Consider the following 22,457-nt stretch of genomic DNA (forward strand, 5'->3'; position numbering starts at 1 on the left):
TTTAAAAGAAAACACACACACACACACACGCACACACACATGCAGCAAAAGCACAGAATCACCTCTTCTTTATGGCAGCTGATTTTAGCATTAAACACCTTTCAAAATAATAAATGTCTATACTCTGGCAATCATCAAAGAAGGAATTTTTATGAATTTAACTTTTTAGGAAAGGTAACCAAATACTGTACATCCTAGTTGATTGCTGTATATATATAATACCACTATTGGAAAAAAGTACTAGAACTATATTTAACTATTTTGGATAACAAAATCTGTAGCTGTAGTCAATTATAATTACTTGTACACTTTAAATAACTAAATATTGTTTGGATTATATATATATTATATTATATATCAATATTTTATCTATTTATTCATCATTCTATTGAGAGATTAATTACTGTGAAATCTACCTCAGTTCTTCAACCACTATTTTAAAGTCCTCAGAAATTCAAAGCATTATTTCAATTGGTAAGAAGAGTAAGCTTGTATGAGGTAATTTATGTTGCTGCTGCAAAATCTATTATTTCATTATCACAATTGAAATATGTCAGAAAGTGCCATAATTTTAACTAAAAATATATTGCCATTTAAAAACAACCAAATTAAACTCCTTTAAATATAATTTGATGACTAAATCTAATAAAGAAAATGTTAACAAAAATTTAATTTTTCTGTGATAAGAGAAGAAAACATTCCCTGAAAAAATTCATGGAATTTATGCATTTTTTAAATCAGTGATCAGATATATTTTACTGATTAACTCCGATTGCTCTTTTTTATGTTCCTGCTTATAGACTGAAGATTTTATGTATTTAGAAGTATAAATTTTTAAGTATCATGTTAAAGCTAAAATATTCATTTAAGTGTAAGCAGATCATGGAGTAAGCTTAGTTATGAGAGATTTGTGGCCCTTTCATCTATTATTTTTAGGTGATATAGGCAAGGCAAACATTCGCACAACTCACAGAAATGGTAATTAATATTTATATGACTCTGAAAATGTATAATGAATATATGTCTACTTTATAAGCATACATATATAAAACTCAAATAGCCATACTATAGTAGACATTTTTTATTTATGAGTAGAAATAAAAGTTAGAGTATTCACAAACCAGTTAGCTTTCCACATAGTACTTTTTTATAGTATCTTTACTTAGAGCATACTGTATATTCTATGGGCTCTATTCAAAATGCATCACAGTGTGGAAGAGGATTTAGGATGCTACACCTGACTGATTTCTGGCCTCTCATACATTGACATGATGTCAGCCTGGACTCCTTTCTTATAAACCATCTTTTCCTGGGAGCCTGGTTGACAATTCGGCCCTTTGTAATAGTTCAGATATATAGTCACAATGTTTTTTGAGTTAGGAAGGTAGAATTAGCTTTTGTTTTTGTTTTTATTTTTGTTTTTTAATGTCTCTCCTCAGAGAGCCAAATTTATGGAACTACTTTTAATCTTTTTTTTTTTTCTTTGCCTATAGAAAGAAATTTTATAGCATGCAAGTAGGGGAAAAAAATGTAGTTTCTATCGCTAAATTATATTTTGTCTACTCTGGTCAATAGTTATACACACGTTTATTTCATAGGCTTATCTGTGAAATAATAGAGTTGGAATAGGTGTTACTTCATTTTGAAATATTACAAATGACTCTATGATCCTGATGTTATAATCATCAGGAACAAGAGATACTTACTAAGCAAAGTAAGACCTTAGCACATTGCTGAAATCTCAACAAATATTTATAAAATAGGGTGAGATTTTTTCAAAGTATTGTAGTAAGAACTAAATGAAATAATATGAATAAATTGTTTAGTAAAGTATCTGTCACATTGTGAATATACTTTAAGTGGTATATAACCCTTATATTTGTGTAGGTCAGTCTTCTTACTAAGAGTTAATAATCTATTTGATTATGAAGTTATTTTAAAACATATAATACCAGGTAGCATAAGATAAACATCAAATGAAGAAGAGGAGACCATGACCAGATAACTTAGGGAATCATTGAAATGCAGGTTGTTCTTGAGGAATGATGCCAGCCCCCATGGGTCTGAGTCCTGGTACTACCATTTACAAGCAGTGTAATCTTGGGCAGGTTATATTATATCAATGTCTCAGTTTTTTTCATTTTTAAAGTGAGAGTACTGATAGCTATTCCCAAGAGAAGGATACATACATGCAAAATACTCAGCATCTAGAAATCACTAATTAATATTGGCTATTAGAATCATTACTATGATTTCTGAAATGTAGTAGTGCTGTTTGTTGTTTCGAAGAAGATGGATAGCAATTTTAAATCAATCATTTTTTTTTTTCCCTAAGTCACCTACCTAACAAAAAGGCAATTGTACTGAAAAATGATAGGGTTACCTCAGCAAGTGGATTTTAAGGGTATTAAGCATAAAGGTTTTCCTTTGAATTTCATAGAGAAAAGAATTAGAGAAACCACCAAACAAGACATGGGGACTAAATATTATAGAAGCTGAATTTGAAAAAAAAATATGTCTTTATGAATCTTTTTGTTCCCTGGATTCTCAAAAGTCACAAATTGTAAATACCACCTAACTCAATGGATTACATCATAATAATTGAAAGATAGAGAGAAGAAAAAACACCTTAATGAGAAGGGTATTGTGATAAGCAGAAAGGGAAAATAAATTAGTTTTGTAGTTCTTGATCTTATATATGGTATCTCATAGTTGAATAAAATTCCTTCTTTTAGAATTTAACATCGTTGAATAAAATAGTACAAAAATACAGCTTTTAGAAAGCTGCGTGTATCAAATAAAAGCTGAACAATGCCACTCTATGAAGATCAGATAAATGTACAAAAGTCTTTGATTTCCATTGTTATAATTATTTCTATCTGCTAAGTACAATATAGACAGACAGATTCAGGTTACATAGGTCACTGTGTTAGCTAGATGGTAGTACAGGTGGAAAAGGAGTTCCACTGGCATATGGAGAAACTTTATTTTTCTCCTCTGATGGAACTTGGGAACTATGATCTTGCATACTTTTCATGGGATCTTGTGCAACTCATTTTAGTTTTAGTTCTCTAGATCTTAGTTTATTCATCCATAAAACAAGAGTGAAAAATGAAATTGTCTCTAAAAGCTATTCATTGATTCCATAAAGTCCCAGCTGAATTAAAATATCATGACCCTGACAAGATGATCTCTATTAAGTACACCCCAGAGAACATTCAAATAAGAGTTATTTTAGAAGCTTAAAGCTGCTTATATGGCAACACTCAGGTTGGATCACAGCAGAAAACTAATATCCTACATGTGTAGTAATATTCAATATCTGAGAGTTAATCCCTATCAGTCACAGTTAAAAAGATGTCTTCAACTACTCTGAAAGAAATGGTTTCTGATATTCTGGTGAATTGAAAAAGGGTGAAACGCTGAGTTTGTAGATAAAATAATCTGATTTCCTAGAGGAAAAACTTAAGTAAAAATAAAAAAATCTCTGGGCTGACAAAATATAATAGACAAAGATATTCATACTGATTTTACCCTCACTGAAATAGTCCATCTTTTCTCTTAAATTCTATTATTATTCCTACTCCTGTTTCATCTAAGACTAGCAAAGAGAACATAATTCACTGTCTTTAAGAAATGTCCTCCAACAATCTTCATAAAACCATTGAGTTCTTCAAAATTTGAAAAAAACCCTACATTTTTGACTGAATTTTTAATGAATTAACCTATTGTATTTGTGCCACATGGACATAGTCCCATGTGGTTTAATTGCATTCAATTAATTATATTATACATTATATCATGTAGCTCTAATATGAGATTTATATATAATATGTATGATTTAATACCATTAATTAATTGTATTTACATTAATAAATAGTAATTACTTTTATACAGATATTTTAAATAAATTAATACTGAATATTTTACATCATTTAGTATATTAATTCCAAAAAGACATGAACAATTGTTATCTTCCTCGTATATCTTGAGCTCCTTGACACCAAAAATGGTCAAGAAGATATTAACTCAATTTAGACATATTCACATACTATCGTGCCTTTTATATCCTTATATCATCTATAGGAAGCAGTTTAGCTATATATTCATCCTCTTGTACCTAGTGCTTCCATTCCTGAAAAACTATCTCAATGTAAATAATATTAACTATGAAAAAGGCTATATTTTTATAAAATTTTTCATTGTACCACAAAAGAATAGGCAACAGTCTATTCAGCAAGACACTCAACTATGAAAAAACAGATTGATAAAATAAACATAACCATTAAAAGGGTGTATTACTATGAGATGACATAGTAATACAAAAAGTGAAAATCATATAAACTAAGTTTTTAAAAGCATGAAATAAAATTATATATGCTATATAATTAAAAATATGTTTAAAACACATGAAAAAATATAAGAAAAAATTTCCAAACTTTAAACTTTAATGTTAAGATAATGGGGTATATATTTAAATTGTTTCTTTTTCTATTTGCCAAAATAGAAATAGACACTATATTGCCTAATTATAGCACAGAAAAAAATAATTAAAAGATAAAAGGACCTCAATGCACCAATTCTACATGTATTAGAAACAAATTAGGAAAGCTAGACAAAATGATTTACAAGATCAGCTATGAGCTCCTTCACTTTTATAATTTACATTATTTTAGTGGCTTATGAATATTTGTTAGAGATAATTTTTCTAACTCATTTGAGCCATTTGAACTAATTCAAAATAAATTTAGATCATGAGACTTTGAAATCACATAACCAGCGATTTCTTTTTTCATGCTATATCATCGTTAATTAAGTCCAAAGACTCTTCAAATTATGTCACCTAGAGATCATTTCACCTACTGCTCTGTTTGGCTGCTAGTCTCTTGTCTCTCTCTTCAGCAATGGTGAGAAAGATATCCCTTCTGTAAGGAATAGAAATCCATGGTTTATTGCCTTTGCCAATAAAAAATAATGTTGGAGAGCTCAGTGGCAAAGCTGTTGCCATTGGCACCTTTCACATGAACTACATCAAAAGAGCCAGGGTGTGTCTCTCTGTTGGTTAACACACCAATTCTTCCCAGGTTAGCACCTCCGGTCATCTTACATAGGTTACCAATGTCAAAATCAATAAAATCAGTAATTTTGCTAGTTTCCAAATCAATCCAAATGGTGTCATTCACCTTGATGAGGAGATCGAGGAGTGGATGGTGTGAGCATTGTGGGTCACTAGATGTGGGATTCCTATTGTTCCCACGAAGATCTTTCTCCCTTTGCACAACTTGTATTTGGCCTCCTCAGGTGTAAATCAATGAACAGCAAACTGACCTTTAGTGTCATAGATCAAATGGAAATTCTCCTTGGTCTTGTCAATGCCGATGACATCTATAAAACCGGGCAGGTAGGTTACATCAGTTTGGACCTTGCCATCGATCTTAACAAACTGCTGCATGCAGATTTTCTTTACTTAATCTCCTGTTATGGCATACTTTAGTCTGTTCCTTGGTGAGAAGGAGACATTCTCTCAGCTTGTGAGGTCTGGTAGATGGACTAGGAGCAAATACACTGGTCATTTTATGCAGCATCCAATGCTTTGGAGCTGGTACCTGCTTCAGATGCTTCTTGGAACCAAAAGCCATGGTTGCGCTGGACACAGAGAGAGGACAATGATTTTTAAACATTTTTTTTTTTTAGAAATGGACTTCTCCCCTAAATAAACATTATATGAAATACCAGTAATTATAAAACAAACAAAATCAAGATTTTGGAGGCTAGGCCAGCTCTTCCCCCAACTTCACAGGCTTATAACCTGTGAGTTTTGGAACACATAATGACCTCTGTGGAACACAGTGCAACAAACAAAAACCAAACACCTGACTTAGAAAATCACATTTTATTAAAAAAAAGAAACCTGGAAACCTTAATAAGTTAAATATTAGGGATGGATCCAGGACTAGAAATTAGGTGTCCAAATTCCTAATTTATTGCTTTTTTCATCTACACATCCATCTCTTTATAAACAACTGTATACTTAAAAAAAATGTGGGGAAATGAATGCAACATGTAGCAACTTGTATCAAGCCAGGCTTTCCAAGTATTATTTTTAATTGTTTGCCTGAAAACAGTAAAGCAATTTCGACTCAAGGTGAAGATTAGTTTCTAGTTTGTTATTTGATGTGCCAGGTTCTCCTGATACATACCCTCCAAGCCAGTACCACTTCCAGCAATTCCAATTAGCATTGTTAGTACTTAGAATCTCCTAATCATCAGAAAACATTAAAAAAAAAATCCGAAAGAAAAAAATGGTGCTAAATATTTTTCTTTTTTTTCAGATATCATTTGTTTTTTTTTATAAAAGTCTTTTGAGGACATTTATTTAGCACATTAAAACAAAAGACTAACACAGGACACCTACTATGCAAGGCCACCTGGCCTAGACTGGAAGACATACCAAATCTAATACATAGAAAAGAACACATAAAATGAAGACATAAAAACCATGTTTCAAATGAAAGAACGGGAGAAAGCTCTAGAAAATGAAAGAGAAACAAGCAACCTACAAGATATACAATTCAAAACACTGGTTATAAAAATGCTCAATGAACTTAGGGGAAGAAAAGATGATCTCAGTGAGAACTCCAACAAAGAGATAGTAAGCACAAAAAAAGAGATAGAAACTATTTAAAAAGAATGTCAGAAATGAAGAATACAATAACTGAAATAAAGAATATACTAGAAGGAATCAGCAGTAGATTGGATGAAGCAGAGGAACTAATCAGAGATTTGGAAGACAAGGTAGCATAAAACATCCAATCAGAACAGTAACAAGAAAAAAAATTTTTTAAAAAATGAAGACAGTTTAAGGGGCCTCTGGGACATCAGGTGTACCAACATTTCCATCATAAAAGTACTAGAGGAAGAGAGCGAGCAAGGGATCATGAACCTATTTGAAGAAATGATGGAAAACTTCTATAGCCTGGCAAAAAAAATATATACATACAAGTCCAGGAAGTGCAAAGAGTCCCAACAAGAAGAACTCAAACAGGCCCACACCAAAACACATCATAATTAAAATGTCAAAGGTTAAAGACAAAGAGAGAATACTAAAAGCAGCAAAAGAAAGGCAGTTAGTTACTTACAAGAGACACCCCTCCATAAGACTGTCAGCTGATTTCTCAACAGAAACTTTACAGACCAGGAGGGATTGGCATGAAATATTCAAAGTGATGAAAAGCAAGGATCTACAATCAAGACTACTCTACCCAGCAAAACTATCAATTAAGATTGCAGGTGAGATAAAAAGATTCACAGACAGGACAAGCTAAAGGAATTCATCACCACCAAGCCAGTATTACAGAAATGTTAAAGGGACTTCTTTAAGAATAAGAAGGAGGAAAAAACATAAACATGAATAATAAAATGGCAATAACGATGTAACTATCAATAATCAATCTAAATGGATTAAATGTTCAAATTAAAAGACATATGGTAGCTGAGTGGGCAAGAAAACAAGATCTGTACATACGCCATCTACCAGAGACCCCCCCTTGAGATTGAAAGGCACGTACAAATGGCAAGTAAAAGGATAGAAAAAGGTATTTCATGCAAATGGAAATAAAAAAAGCTGAGGTAGCCATACTTATGTCAGACAAAGTAGACTTTAAAACAAAAACTATAATAAGAGACAAAGAAGGACATTACATAATGATAAAGGGATCAATCTAACAAGACGATATAACCCTAGTAAACATTTATGCACCCAACATAGGAAGCACTTAATTATATAAAGCAAATATTGATCAAACTAAAGGGAGATATTGTCAGTCATACCGCCATAAAAGGGTTTTTACACCTCATTGACCCCAGTGGATAGATCTCCCAGACAGAAAATCAACAAAGAAATAGCAGCCTTAAATGATACACTAGATCAGATGGATTTTATTTATATTTTTAGAGCATTTCACCCCAAAGCAGCAGAATATACATTCTTTTTTTCTCCCTGGCTTTATTGAAATAGACAATTAGTTGCTTGTATTTACATTGCACAATTCATTGAGGTTTTTTTTCAATTATAGTTGGCATACAATAATATACCAGTTTCAATTGTACAACATAGTGAGCAGAGATCCACATAACTCACAAAGTGATCAGCACACTAAATCTAGTACCCCTCTTCCCCCTTACGTATATATTACAACATTATTAACCATCTTCCCCATGCTGCATTATACATCTCCATGTATATTCTGCAACTATGTATTTGTACTTCTTAATCCCTTTGACTTTTTTTGCTATCCTTCCAACCCCTCTCCCATCTAGGAACCCTCAAAATATTCCATGTATTTATGAGTTTACTTCGATTTTTGTTGTTCTTGTCGCTGATTTTCTTTAGGCTCCACATGTACATGAAATCATGAGATATTTTTCTTTCTCTATCTGACTTATTTCATTCAGCACAATACCCTCTAGGTCCATCAAGGCAATACCTTTTTCCATACCCTTGCTTTTAATCTGCATGTGTCTTTTAGTCTGAAGTGAGTCTCTTGTAGGCAGCATATGTAGGGGTCTTGTTTTCTTATCCATTCAGCCACTCTATCTTTTGGTTGGAGCTCTTCTTTTCCATTTGGGGTACTTGTTGATAGGAACATAGTAGTTATTACCACTCTTATTCATGTTTTCGATACATGTTTTTTTCTTCTTAAAGAGGTTCCTCCCACATTCCCTATAATACTGGCTCGGCGGTGATAAATTCCCTTAGCTTATTTTTGTCTAGGAAGATCTTTATCTATCTTTCCACTCTAAATGATAGCTTTGCTGGATAAAGTATTCTTGGTTGTAGATCCTGAGTTTTCATCGAATATTTTGTGCCAAGTCCGTCTGTCTTCCATGGTTTCTTTTGAGAAATCAGCTGCCAGTCTTATGGGCGCTCTCTTGTAGGTAACTAACTGCTTTTTTTCTTGTTGCTTTTAAGATTCTCTTTTTGTACTTAACCATTGGCATTTAAATTATGATGTGTCTTGGTGCGAGCTTCTTTGGCTTCATCTTTCTTGGGATTCTGAGCTTCCTGGGATTTTATGTCTATTTTCTTCACTGGGTTAGGGAAGTTTTTCATCATTATTTCCTCAAATAGCTCTTCAATATCTTGTTTTTCTTCAGGTACCCCTATGACATGGTTATTTATATAATAGTGTCCCATAGGCTCCTTAAATTATTATTATAGTCTTGGCTTCTTTTTTCTTGCCATTTTGATTGAGCATACTTGGCTTCTCCATCCTCTATATCAGTGGTTCGTTCCCCTTCTTTATCCACTCTGTTGATTCCATATACTCTTCATCTCAGATAATGTATTCTTCATTTCTGACTGGTTCCCTTTTATAACTTCCAATTTTTATTTTTATGTTTTTTTATCTCTTTGTTAAAGTTCTCACTGAATTCATCTACACTTCCCCTAAGTTCCTTGAGCATCTTTATAACCAGTGTTTTGAACTCTGCATCTGTTAGATTGCTTGATCCATTATTCCTTTATTTCTGTTCTGTTCTCTCATATGGTTTCTACTTTTTGCCTTCCAATTTGACTGCCTTTCTGTGTCTGTTTCTATGTACTAAGCAAAGCTCCTAAGTCTCTCTATTTTATTAGTTCAGCTTTTTATATAGGTGTCCAGTGGCACAGTCCTGAGAGGGGTTCAGCTAAAGATCAAATTTAGACCCAGCCTGTGCCCCTCTGGGGCCACCTGTTAAGATTCAGCAAGCAATCCACAGATACTGTGCTCAAGAGGCCACACCAGAAACCACGATCAGCTGCCACCAGTTTGAGTCTTGGCACTGCTCAGCAAGGAGCACCTGTCTCATGGAGGATACACCTGAATGTGGCTTGAATGGGGCTTCGAGTTGGGGGAGGTGGAGTTTCAGTGAATCCTCTGGGTGATGACATGTCAGCTATGGCAGCACTGAGTCCGCACTCTGGGAGGTGGGAGGGCTCAATAGCAGATACCACTGGCACTTCTGTCCGGAGAGAGCCTTGCCTCTAGCCCTCACTCTGAGAACTCAGTGTCTCCCTGTAAGTCCCGGTGGCCCCAGAGCAGCCAACCGGCGCTGGTGCTCAGAACAAGCAGGTCCTTCATGACGAAAATTTGCTGGCGGTCATGGCCCCCTTAAGAGGTGTCTGCAGCTGCTGGCTGTCACTGGCACAGCCTCTGTTCCACTCAACTGCTCAGGACCGGTCAGCCTCATGTCTTCACCCCCTCCTATCTTCTACCTTTGCAGGTATATTATTTCTCTCCCTAGTTGTAGTGCTTCTATTCCTCTAGATCTCAGGTGACTTTCCTTGCTGTTTGCTCCGTGTGTCTGTCACAACTTTGATGTAGTCACAAGAAGGATGAACAAAGCCTCTATCATCTATGCCATTTTTTTTTCTCCTCAGAATGTACATTCTTCTCAAGTGAACATGGAACATTTTCCAGGATAGATTACATGTTAAGTCGCAAAACAAGCCTCAATAAATTTAAGAAGATTGAAATCATATTAAATGACTTTTCTGACCATAATGGTGTGAAACTACAAATCGATTACAAAAAAAAAATTCACAAGCACGTGGAGGCTAAATAACATGCTACTAAAAAATAAATGGGTTAACAATAAGATCAAGGAAGAAATCAAAAGATACCTTAAAGCAAATGAAAATGAAAACGCAGTGACTCAAAATCTGGGGGGTACTGTGAAAGCAGTTCTAAGATAGAAATTCATAACAATACAGGCCTATTTAAAGAAATGAGAAAAATCTTAAATAAACAATCTGACCTTACAACTAAAAGAAGTAGAAAAAGAATAGCAAACAAAGCATAAAGTAAGTAAAAGGAATGAAATAAAGATTCATGTGGAAATAAATAAAATAGAGTCTATAAAAACAACACAAAGATCAATGAAATCAAGCGCTGTTTTTCTTTGAAAAGATAAACAAAATTGATAAACCTTCAACAAGACTCATCAAGAAAAATAAAATAAAGAGGACCCAAATAAAATCATAAATGAAAGAGGAGACGTGAAAACTGACTCCTCAGAAATACAAAGGATTATAAGAAAATACTATGAACAATTATATGCCAACAAATTGGACATCCGGAAGAAATGGATACATTCCTAGAAACATATAATCTTGCAAGACTGAATCAAGAAGAAACAGAAAATCTGAACCAACTGATTACTACAAATGAAATCGAATCAGTAATCAAAAAAACTCCCAACAAACAAAAATCCTGAATGGGTTGGTTCCACAGGTGAATTTTACCAAACATTCCAAGAAGAATTAACACCTATTCTCAAACTATTCCAAAAAGTTCAAAAGAAGGGAAGGCTCCCAAGCTCATTTTACGAAGCCATTACCTTGATTCCAAAACCAGACAAAGACATTACAAAAAAATGAAAATTATAGTCTGATATCCCTGATGAACATAGATGCAAAACTCCTCAACAATTATTAGCAAACTGTATTCAGCAATACTTTAAAAAGATTATACACTATGATCAAATTGGATTTACTACTGGGATACAAAGGTTAATTCAATATTTGCAAATTAATGTGATACACACCATTAACAAATTGAAAGATAAAAATCATATGATCATATCAATAGATGAAGAAAGAGCATTTGCCAAAACCCAGCATCTATTTATGATAAAAACTCTCAGGAAAGTGGAAATAGAAGGAACACACTTCAACACAATAAAGGCTATATATGACAAACCCACAGCTAATATCATACGGTTTTCCTTAATATAAGGAAGAAGATGATGATGTCCACTTTCATGACTTTTATTCAACATAGTACTAGAAGTCCTAGCAATCAGACAAGAAAGAGAAATAAAAGGCATATAAATTGGAAAGGAAGAAGTAAAACTGTCATTAGTTATAGATAACATGGTGCCTATATAGAGAACTCTAAAGATCCCACCAAAAAACTACTAGAAACGACAATCAAATTCAGTAAAGTAGCAAGATATGAAATTAATATTCAGAAGTCATTTGTATTTCTGTACACCAATAATGAACTATCAGAAAGAGAATTAAGAAAACAATCGCAATCTCATTCACAATTACATCAAAAACATTCCTAGTGAAATACCTAGGAATAAATTTAACCAAGGAGGTAAAAGACCTGTACTCTGAAAATCATATAATTAAAAAAAGGAATTGAAGAAGAAACAAATAAATGGAAGCATATTCTATGCTCGTAGATTGGAAAAATTAACATTGTTAAAATGCCCATACTACCCAATATAATCCGTAGATTCAATGCAATCTCTATCAAAATGCCAGTGGCATTTTTAATAGAACTAAAACAAATAATCCAAAAGTTTATATGGAACCATAAAAGACCCTGAATACCCAAAGTAATATTGAGAAAGAAGAACAAAGTTGGAAATATCATGCTACCTGATATTCTATGCTACAAGGGTATAATAATCAAAATAGCATGGTTCAGGCATAAACAACGGACATATGGATCAATGGAACAGAATAGAGAGCCAAGATACAAATCCACATCTCTATGGGAATTTAATCTATGACAAAAGAGGCAAGAATATACAATGAGGTAGAGATAGTCTATTCAATAAATGGTATTGTGAAAACTGGACAGATACGTACCAAAAAATGAAACTAGACCACCTACTTACATCTTGTACAAGAATAAACTCAAAATGAATTAAAGACTTAATATTTTCCCCTAAAAGAAAACATAGTCAGTAAACTCTTTAACATTATTCTTAGTAATATTTTTTCTGCCAAATCTCCTCAGTCAAGGGAAACAATAGAAAAAATACACAAATGGGACTACATCAAACTAAAATGGTTTTACACAGCAAAGGAAACCACCAAAGCAAAAAGACATTCTACTGAATGGGGGAAGATATTTGCCAATGATACATCTGATAAAGGGTTAATATCCAAAATTTATAAATAACTCATACAGCTCAACACCAAAAAAAAACCCAAATCAATTCAAAAATGGGCAGAGGACCTGAAGAGGTATTTCTCCAAAAAGGACAGACAGACAGGCAATAGACATAAGAAAAGATGCTCAATATCACTAATCATGAGAGAAATGCAGATTAAAACCACAATGAGATATCACCTCACACCTGGCAGAATGGCTAGCATCAATAAATCAAAAAACAAGTGTTGGCAAGGTTGTGGAGGCAAGGGAACCCTCGTGCAACATTTGTTGGTGGAATTGCAAATTGGTACAGCTACTATGGAAAATATTTTGGAGGTTTCTCAAAAAATTAACTCAGCAATTCCACTTCTGGGTATTTATCCAAAGAAAACTAAAGCACTTATTTGAAAAGATATATGCACCACTATGTTCACTGCAGTGCTATTTATAATAGCCAAGATATGGAAGCAACCTTAATGCCCATCAATAGATGATTAGCTAAAGAAGTGGTGGTACATATATACAATGAAATATTACTCAGTCATAAAGAAACTGAAATCTTACTATACATGGATGGACCTAGAGGGTACTATGCTAAGTGAAATAAGTCAGACAAAGACAAACACTGTATGATTTCACTTACATGTGGGATCTAAAGAACAAAATAAACTAACAAATAGAACAAAAACAGACTCATAAATAATGTAAATGTCTAACCACTATGCTGCACACCTGAAAATAATAGAAAATAGTAATTAAAAAAAGACGAAAGGCTAATTACCCTAAGACAGTATCATTCTATTCAAATTGAAATGTCAGAAAGTTTTGTATTGAAAGTAGTTTCAAAGGAAGTGCTTTTTTTATACATTAAGTTTTTGAAAGAAAATTAGATCAAGCGGCTGCAAACTTTTCTTAAGGAGTACAGTAGTATTTTAGGCTTGTGGGCCACATGGTATATGCCGCAGGTACTCAATTTACTCATTCTGAAGATGCAGGGGGAAAGCATCCATAGATCATAAAATGATTAACACAGCTGTGTTCTAATAATTTCTTATTTTAGAAAATATGTGGAACAACAACCCATAGTTCATAGCTTACTGATCTCTGAGTTAAGTGATATTAAGCGAACTTCTAAAGTTTAAAGTGAGCACTTAAAGACACATTCGTGGAGGAATATATTTAAGCTTATAACTAAATAATAATAAAGGAATTAAGGTTTTCAGGGGAACTAAAGACTTAAAAGCACTTTTTTTCCTTTTATAAGTATCTTAGTCAAGTAAATTATTTTTTCTGTTTTTTATTATATTTATAATAAATGAGGATTATAAGATATTTAACTTAAAAGGGAATTCAACCATGACAATAAAAAAGGGAGAGTTTAATTTGATAATTAGAACAAAGATCATGTATCCATGTTTCCTTATTTATATATTTTTTCTTCTCCACAAGGTAGCAATTTCAAGCCATATATCTTTGCCATTTAGTTAAATGAGTTGAATAATTACTACTGCTTCTCTGATCAGGTTTTATTAATCAATGCCAGTAAATTATCCAGAAACTAGTAGATGAAAGAAACTATTACATTCATAGAATTTTTTTCTTTTTACAATTTTAACAATTTCAGTTAAGTTTATTTTTGAAAGTAAATTACATTTTCCGGAGAATTATACCATAGCGTGTACCTTTGGCCGGGAGTCGGCGGGTGGGGTTGACAGGCCTTGCCTAGTTTGCCTGATTTAAATTACTCATGAGTGAGCAGGTGGTGGTGGTAGAGATGGTTATAGGCTCTCTATATGATTATCTGCTCCTTTCAACTATATCTAAGTAAAACAAAAGTCCTATGATATGGCTTAAGGAAAAAATATCAGACTTTTCCCATTTTGAAGCAAGATTTCAACCAAGAATGACAAAAATGACTTGGATCTGGGCCTCTGAAAGTCAAGTTTGCTGCTAGTAAGTTGTATTTTAAATTTGATTGCTTTATAATAACCCTCCATCATTTATTAAAAATTCATGTTGCTAGTGAAGAGTTTTGTATATTTCAAAGGTTTGTTTCCAGATAGAAAACTGAGAGTGAGATATGAAAGAGATTATATTTTAATGAAAGTATTTAGAAAACAGAACTGGGCCTACTAATTGAGCGAAAATAAACTAGCAGATTTTTTTTGTTTATAAAGGCACAGGAGTCACTTATTCTTGTTGCATTTACCAAGTGAAAAAATTCAGCTGACACTATTGTATGGGAGTCAATTAGAATGGCAGTGTCTCAGTCCATAGGTCCAAGTAAACTGCTTAGGTATGCAAATTAAATTATTCCTCTCTGTCACTGGATAGTCCAAATACCAGTGGTTATCTGTCAACTGTGTAGTTACAGTAACTAGTTTAGGGCACATAATCCAGTCAGAACTAATGACATATAAGAAATGTTTTTTTTCTGTAATAAGGAAAAGTTGCCTTTCTTTTCCACCAGAAGAAATTATTTCCTTTTCTTGAATCGTGTGAGAATATGAGGTTCAGATCTGTGAGAGAACCTAAAGGGGCCAAGAATGGCTGGGAGAAGAAGGCCACCATTTGCAGACTGAGAATGACATTTCCAACATGTAATAGAGAGAATGAGAGAAACCAGATCATTGGTGATATCATTTGAGCTACAAGGTCAAATTTGCCTGAAGTTAAGCCCTACCTTTCACTGGCAGCCCTAATAAGTTCATAAAAAATAAGTACACAAAAGTACCTTTTTTTTTTTTTGAAATTTTAATTAAATTAAACAAATCCCAAGAGCTAAGCCCTGAAATAAGTGTCAGGGATCCTTCAGAGGAGCTGCAACACTTAGGAAGAAGGGGCGATAAGGAATCAGAACTGGTATTTTTCCCTGTGCCTTTCCTGGAGTCGCTTTTATTTTGGAGAGCTTTGAAAAGGACACAGGTCTCACTGGATAATTCCAGGTCTTCACTCCTCAAAGCAAAATCAAGATTTTAGTTTAAAATAAGGGCAAATGAGAATTACATATTTCTAAACTACTTAGATTGTTTATTTAATTGGAGAAAAGTGGAAAAAGCACACACTTTGGAGTCAGGTAGCTCTGGGTTCAAATTTTGGCTCCAACACACTAACTCTTAAACCTTGTGCAAGTTACCCTACCTCTCTTAGGCTTACCTTCTCATATGTTTAATAGTTATAATAATATTTATCATACAGGAATTTTGATAGGATTAAATGATGGTAACATTTAGGTAAAGTATTTAGTACAGGATCTAGCAAAACTTGAGCTTCCTTGCCAATATTAACATTGTTTTATTTCTGTTTTACATTTTTCTAGATATGATTCCTGTAAATTGTATGTCCTGTGACCACTAGAGAAAAAATATGATAGTATTCATTCTTCACTGAGAAGATGTTCATAATTATTGTAATCTAGCAGCAGATTTGGGGAGAGACAGAGTTCTTCTGGCTTTCTTTGATTTCCATCCTAGCCTGCATTGATGTAAAATGGTGTCATTGTTTTTCATGAATAAACAATTAGTCCAGATTAGATCCTATATATTTAATGAACAATGATAGTAAACAAATATGTGACTTTTTAACAAATAGGTTTTCATGCAAGTTATGTGTCTGTGCTGCTATCCCTCCTCCACCCTTACTGCACCTGTGTCAGACCTTCCTAATTCATCACTTTCTAATTCAGCACCTGTCTTCTCAATTACTCACAACATGGTACTTCAGTATGTTAGTTCCAGTTGGAATTGGTGTTAATTACTACTTACCATCCTGATTATTAGATATTTCCCCATGTTTATCACATCAGTAAATATATTATATGATACCTTGGATATTTTCTATATAAACCATATTATATATTAAGATTAGCCACATTAGATTAAAATAATTAATTACATGTATATTTATGTCATGTAGATATTGAAATTTCACATCAATTCACCAAAACCATATGTGATTAATTAAAAAAAAATTTGTACAGCATACTAGAACAATTCAGAAATAGCCATAACAATTTACAGGGTCAACAATCCAGGCCTGAAAAGTCAGAGTGAGTTCAGAGATTAAGAAGTCATCAACCACACAATGACATAATATCAGGTGTTGCTAACGTAGTAATGACACATACATCAGTGATTTTCTAAGTAAACATTAATACCTCAGATAGTTGCCATTGTGAAAGGGATGTTATTATATGCATGATATAAATTGCATCGCTTCAATGTGGCTTTGCCTCAGATGATAATGGCCTATTGAAGTTGTTAGCATTTCAGAAAGAGTAAAAATTGCAATAATGCATTTTACAATTCTGTAGGAATTTTTTAAATTTGTTATGCTTTTTAAATTCCCTTTGTCTTCTAAAATAAAAAATGATAGTATACGTTTAACAGCACACCTCAAACCCTAATGCCTAAGAATGCCATTTTAAAGTAGTAGGATTCAGAAGCACCTATTCTATAACCAAAGGTATTGTGCACTGAATATTGACTTAGTCTTCACAACCAATGAGGTGAAGTTGGGTTTCCTGAGAGGTCTCTTATCTTTCAATATATTTTAATATAGTCAGAATTATGGGTGTATGAAGGATATGAAAGCAATTCCATTGATTTTTTTTAAAATCTAGAAGAGTCAAACGAAGATTCCAGGAAATTCTGCATGGACACATTGAAGAGGTCTTACAGCAAGCCCTGGGCTGAGCTGCAGAGCCAGGTTAGGTTTATTGATAATCATGAAGCTCCTGTGTACCCTCTTATCTATTAGAGGAATTCAACGTGTGACAAAGGACTTTCCTGGATAAAATAGAAGTAAACATCCGCACTAAATATTGAAAAGCACACATTTTTGTAAATACTATCTTCAGAACTATTTGCAGCTTTTCTTTATAGTGATTGTTAACTCTACATCATGCATAGACTTAGACTCCATGCTTTCGGCAGGACTCCTAAACAATCCCATTGTTTAGGGACCAGGTGTGATACACCTGCAAATGGCCTCACCCCATTCATTGGCCAATGAATGGAGAGATACTTCGCTTTTTGACCCTCTGACACACATGAGCAGTACATTCCCATGGGCAAATGTACGTGGTCACACAGTTCCTGGTTAGTTAGCTGTAATTATCCCATGCATTTAATATCCTACTTAATAAAATGATCATAACACTATTGAAATCTGGTATAATATGTAAAAGCAAATTTTTCCTTGCCTTATGATTTGCACTACAATTTGACAGTAAGATGTTATGGGTCTCTCAGGTTGAGAACGATAGCAAGAACTTTAACACACATCTAGAGAGTCTTGAAAAGAGGCTGCAGCACCAATGTGGAAAAAATTTTCTGCTAGACTGAAGACCTGTATCAAGTAACTCAATTTAAAGGACCAGTCAATTCAGGCATTCCGCCATGCCTCCACCATGATTGAGGAATACCTAACTATTACTACACTTTATTTCTGGCATAGATAGAGGGGCAGAATGGCTGATAACAGGATGCTTAAATGCTGCTGAATGAAGTACTTTGAGTAGGAAGAGCAAAGAAGAGCAAAGCAAATGCACAGGAGAGCAGGGCTTCAAACAAGAGAACATCACTGTGAACTGCTGGCAAAAAAGCAGCGACCCGTATTCCTCTGCCAGGTAAGCATGGCAACAGATTTAATTGGATAGCTTAGTTGGAGAAAAGTACTAAAAAGAACAGGGGTTTTACAGTCATTGCCTTAATCAATGACACACAAGTAAAAGCTATAGCTAAAGTACTAATTTTTTCTTGTAGTGTGAGTAAGACTTTTGGTAATAGCATTAACTTCTGAGTCACACGCAGAGATAAAGAGGGAACATCAGCAGTAGAGTGATATTTTAAAACAAAGAGCAAGGCATATACATGTCGAGAGGTACCAACTCGCTTGTTAGGAGTACAAGCTCTGGAGCCAGGCTGAGTGTTCCAAACCAGAATTTACAATTCATTGGCTGTGCGATCTTGACTAAGTGACTTAACTTCTCTATGCTTTAGTTCTCTCTTCTGTAAATGGGATTAATAAATGAAGTTACTTTATATGTTCCCCATGAGAATTAAGTGAATTTATGAAAAGTATTTCACACAGTTTTTGGCTTATTATTGTTTTACAGGGCTAAGCTTTTATTATTTTACTTTATTATTCTTATTATAATAGACAAATGTGTATTTAAATTCAGCCAGATTTATCAAATTGAGTTATGATTTTCTCATTAGAAATATATCTGCGATTGAGGCAAAATACCTCAGAGATCAAGAAATTCAATTGAAACCTAAAATACCTTAGAAAATATGTGTGGGGAAATATATGCTCTTTTTCTTAAAGTTAGGGTCCCTAAATTCTTTACCTTAAAAATAGTCAGCAGAAAAGTTCCTTTGGGTCATTAGTAAAGGAAGGGGAAAACACCCGTCTGGCAAAAACACTACTATTTATTTATTTATTTTACTCCTTTGTCTTTGACATTGATAGCGTGTTGTTGTTTGTTTCATTCTTAAAAGGGTGCCTTCGAATCACTTGTTAGCTACTTACTGCCTTGGTGTAATAAATAGTTGCTATTGGATTAAAGAAATGGGCAGTTTCTTCTGGACTTAGAAAATAGAAGTAAAGATAATATACAAAGTATTTTTGTGATTTTTTTTAATAGCACTGTTTTCCAGACTAGATTTGCCTTTCTAAACCAGTTACTCCCCACAAAATGGACCATTTAGGGTCAGTACTATGAGATACACAGATATTATAACGCTGTTTAAGAAATCGAGGAACACTGTTAGGAAACACATTCCAGAGAGAGAACTGGGGGAAAGGAGATTTTTATATATAAAAACTACATTTACTAACAATGTAACACAAATATGGTGAAATACAGCTATCCCTCGTATCTGTGGGGGATTGATTCCAGGACATCTGCAGATAGCAAAACCCTCAGATGCTCAAGTTCTCTATATAAAATGGCATAGTATTTGCTATAACCTATGTACATTCTCCCATACACTTTAAATCATCTCTACATTACTTAAAATACCTAACACAATGTAAATGCTATCTAAATAGTTGTTAGGCTGTATTGTTTAAGGAAGAAAACAAAAAAGAAAAGTTCATACATGTTTGGTACAGAAACAACCATCAAACATCCTAGGCCTAACTACATAGTACACATCAGTAGCAATGAAACATTTAAAAAATATTTTCCATCCACAGTTGGTTGAATCTATGGATGTGGGACCCGTGGATACAGAGTGCCAACTGTACGATTATATAAATTATGGTTTTACTACATATACCTGTAGAGAAAGACTTGGAGAAAAGTTATTAATCCGCATGGTTGCAGATGTCGCAGAGTGATGTTACTTTCTCAAGAAACTCTCCTTCGAGTTCAAGAACAAGGTCAATGCCCATCCTGTACCTAAACCTACTATAGCCATTGCTTCGTGGATTTTTAATTTACTGTCCAACTTCACGTAGGACAATATTATTCTTACTGTTAGAACCATATATTGTTTTATTTTTCTTAATCCATAGCATTTAGCAGAGTACCTTGCAGATAGTACAGTCAGTAAATATCAAAAAATAAAAGAGGAACCCTCTGGGCAATAAACAAGTGGTTTCCAAATATTCTAAGGTGAGCATATATGGTTCTTATAATTTAAACTAATTGAGTGAATGCAATTTAACAAAAATTATTTTGAAGTGAGGGACCTCAAAAAATAATTATGGATCCAAGAAAAAAAATCAGAAAAGAGAAAAAATAAACAGTAATTTGGGCCAAGTATCAAAGTATATACCACCCACAAGGACGCTTAAAACAATGAAATATAGATGTTTTTCATAATAGAAGGAAGATTTATTTACTCCTATTAAGACAATTCACCTTCATCCATTAATTATTCTATTTTTTGATATGCATCATTATCTAATGTCAATAACATAAACATAAGTTCAGGGTTTGAGTGTAGGCTGCAATATTACATAAATGTATACCCCATTATAAGATTTTTTTTTTTTCTACAAAATGAAATTTGGAGCAAAGCAAAAATAATCTTGGACTTTTCCTAATTATTAAAATACTATAATAAATTCTTATTAAGTGGTCTCTATCTAGAGAGTTGCGTGATAATGAGACAAAAATAGCTCAGTTCATTTTTTCCTTTCAAACACAGGCTATTGTATATTTGTACAAACAGGATTTCTTTTTGGAGACTCATTTTCCCATTACAATATTCTTTTTATTATTAAATGAAACATTTCACATCATTTCCACTACTTTGGCCATATATAGTGGATGATAATATGTACATTTCTTAAAAGGCATATCTATAAATAACCAGTTTTCCTTTTTATATTGATTTAAGTTATATTTAGTATTGAAGAATAAGTGAAAACTCTAAGAATAAAATCACTTTTGCTTTCAAACTTCCTTCTTTTTTTAAAGAATCATCACACCTACCTTACTCTCTAATCTGTTATTATACAGTGAAACACTTCTGTAATAACAAAAATGTTCTTACATTTTAGGGGGAACTAAGTTTTTAAACTGCTATACATGGCAATATTACACTATAGGTATTTTGTCAGAGCTTTAAAAATGAACATTAAGTATAGGACTGGCTAAGTGGGGGAGGGAGCATTATAAAGCAATCACAGGGTATATTTTAGATTCGCACTACTGTCAGACCAGGAACAACATCTGGCTGGAGACTATTGTACTAATTGATACAAGCAGTTAGGCTCAATTAGTGTATGTCTTACCTTCTTTTAGTCCACCATGCCCTGACCTTCTTACCTATGACCATTTTTCCAATGGAACTGTTTTGAAATTCCTAATAGATTCACAGACAGAAATATTATCCAATTTTCTTATCTTCTAAAAAAACGCAACATGGGAGAGAGAAGCAAGAGATATACAGAAAGATGCCAAATGAAGAGGAACCCAAGGCTGGAAAGAAGTTTTCCATAAGAGGTGGATGGGTTAGCAGTGTTCTCCTGGACTTATGGTGTCCAGAAACTTGAGAGAAGACTGAATGTTAAGTGAGGAGGCATCTTATCTTGGGTCTCCTGTCCATAATAGGATACATTTTATGGTGACAAAGGAGAACCTTAAAAAGAAATATAAATTCAGCATAAAAACTCCTATGTCAAGTGAAAGATGCATAGTGTGTCTAATGATTGTTAAGTAGAGGAAGGAATAACTTACTAATATTTTCAAATGGAAATTTTAGGTGTAGCACAGCACCTCGAGACTACGAGTTATTCCCAAACCTTTAGACCATCATTCCTCTTTTACACTTAAATACTTCCATGATTATGTATAAAGAGGAGGATAAAAAAAATGTAACAAGTTAGAGATAGACCAATTTCATTTGGTTCCTGGAACATCATCTTTGTGTAGTGAGCATTGATTACAAAATCAGCTTTAAAGAAAATTAAAATGAACGGTGATTTTGACTCTAGGAAACTGACTGTAGAACTTTCATTTTTAAAGTGGAATCAATATCTTACATCATTAATGATGTAAAGACTGAG

The 22,457-nt window shown here is 33.5% G+C and overlaps 1 protein-coding gene and 1 pseudogene across 2 annotated transcripts in view; one reads left to right on the forward strand and one right to left on the reverse strand.

The window, feature by feature from the left end:
* The window catches only part of MAGI2 (membrane associated guanylate kinase, WW and PDZ domain containing 2), a 1,217,785-nt gene that overhangs the window by 382,355 nt on the left and 812,973 nt on the right, over positions 1-22,457 (forward strand). The window lies entirely within an intron of this gene.
* On the reverse strand, positions 4,856-5,655 carry LOC120591425 (40S ribosomal protein S4, X isoform-like; annotated as a pseudogene).

Source organism: Pteropus medius, unplaced genomic scaffold (assembly GCF_902729225.1).
Source record: "Pteropus medius unplaced genomic scaffold, Ma_sr-lr_union100, whole genome shotgun sequence".
NCBI lineage: Eukaryota > Metazoa > Chordata > Mammalia > Chiroptera > Pteropodidae > Pteropus > Pteropus medius.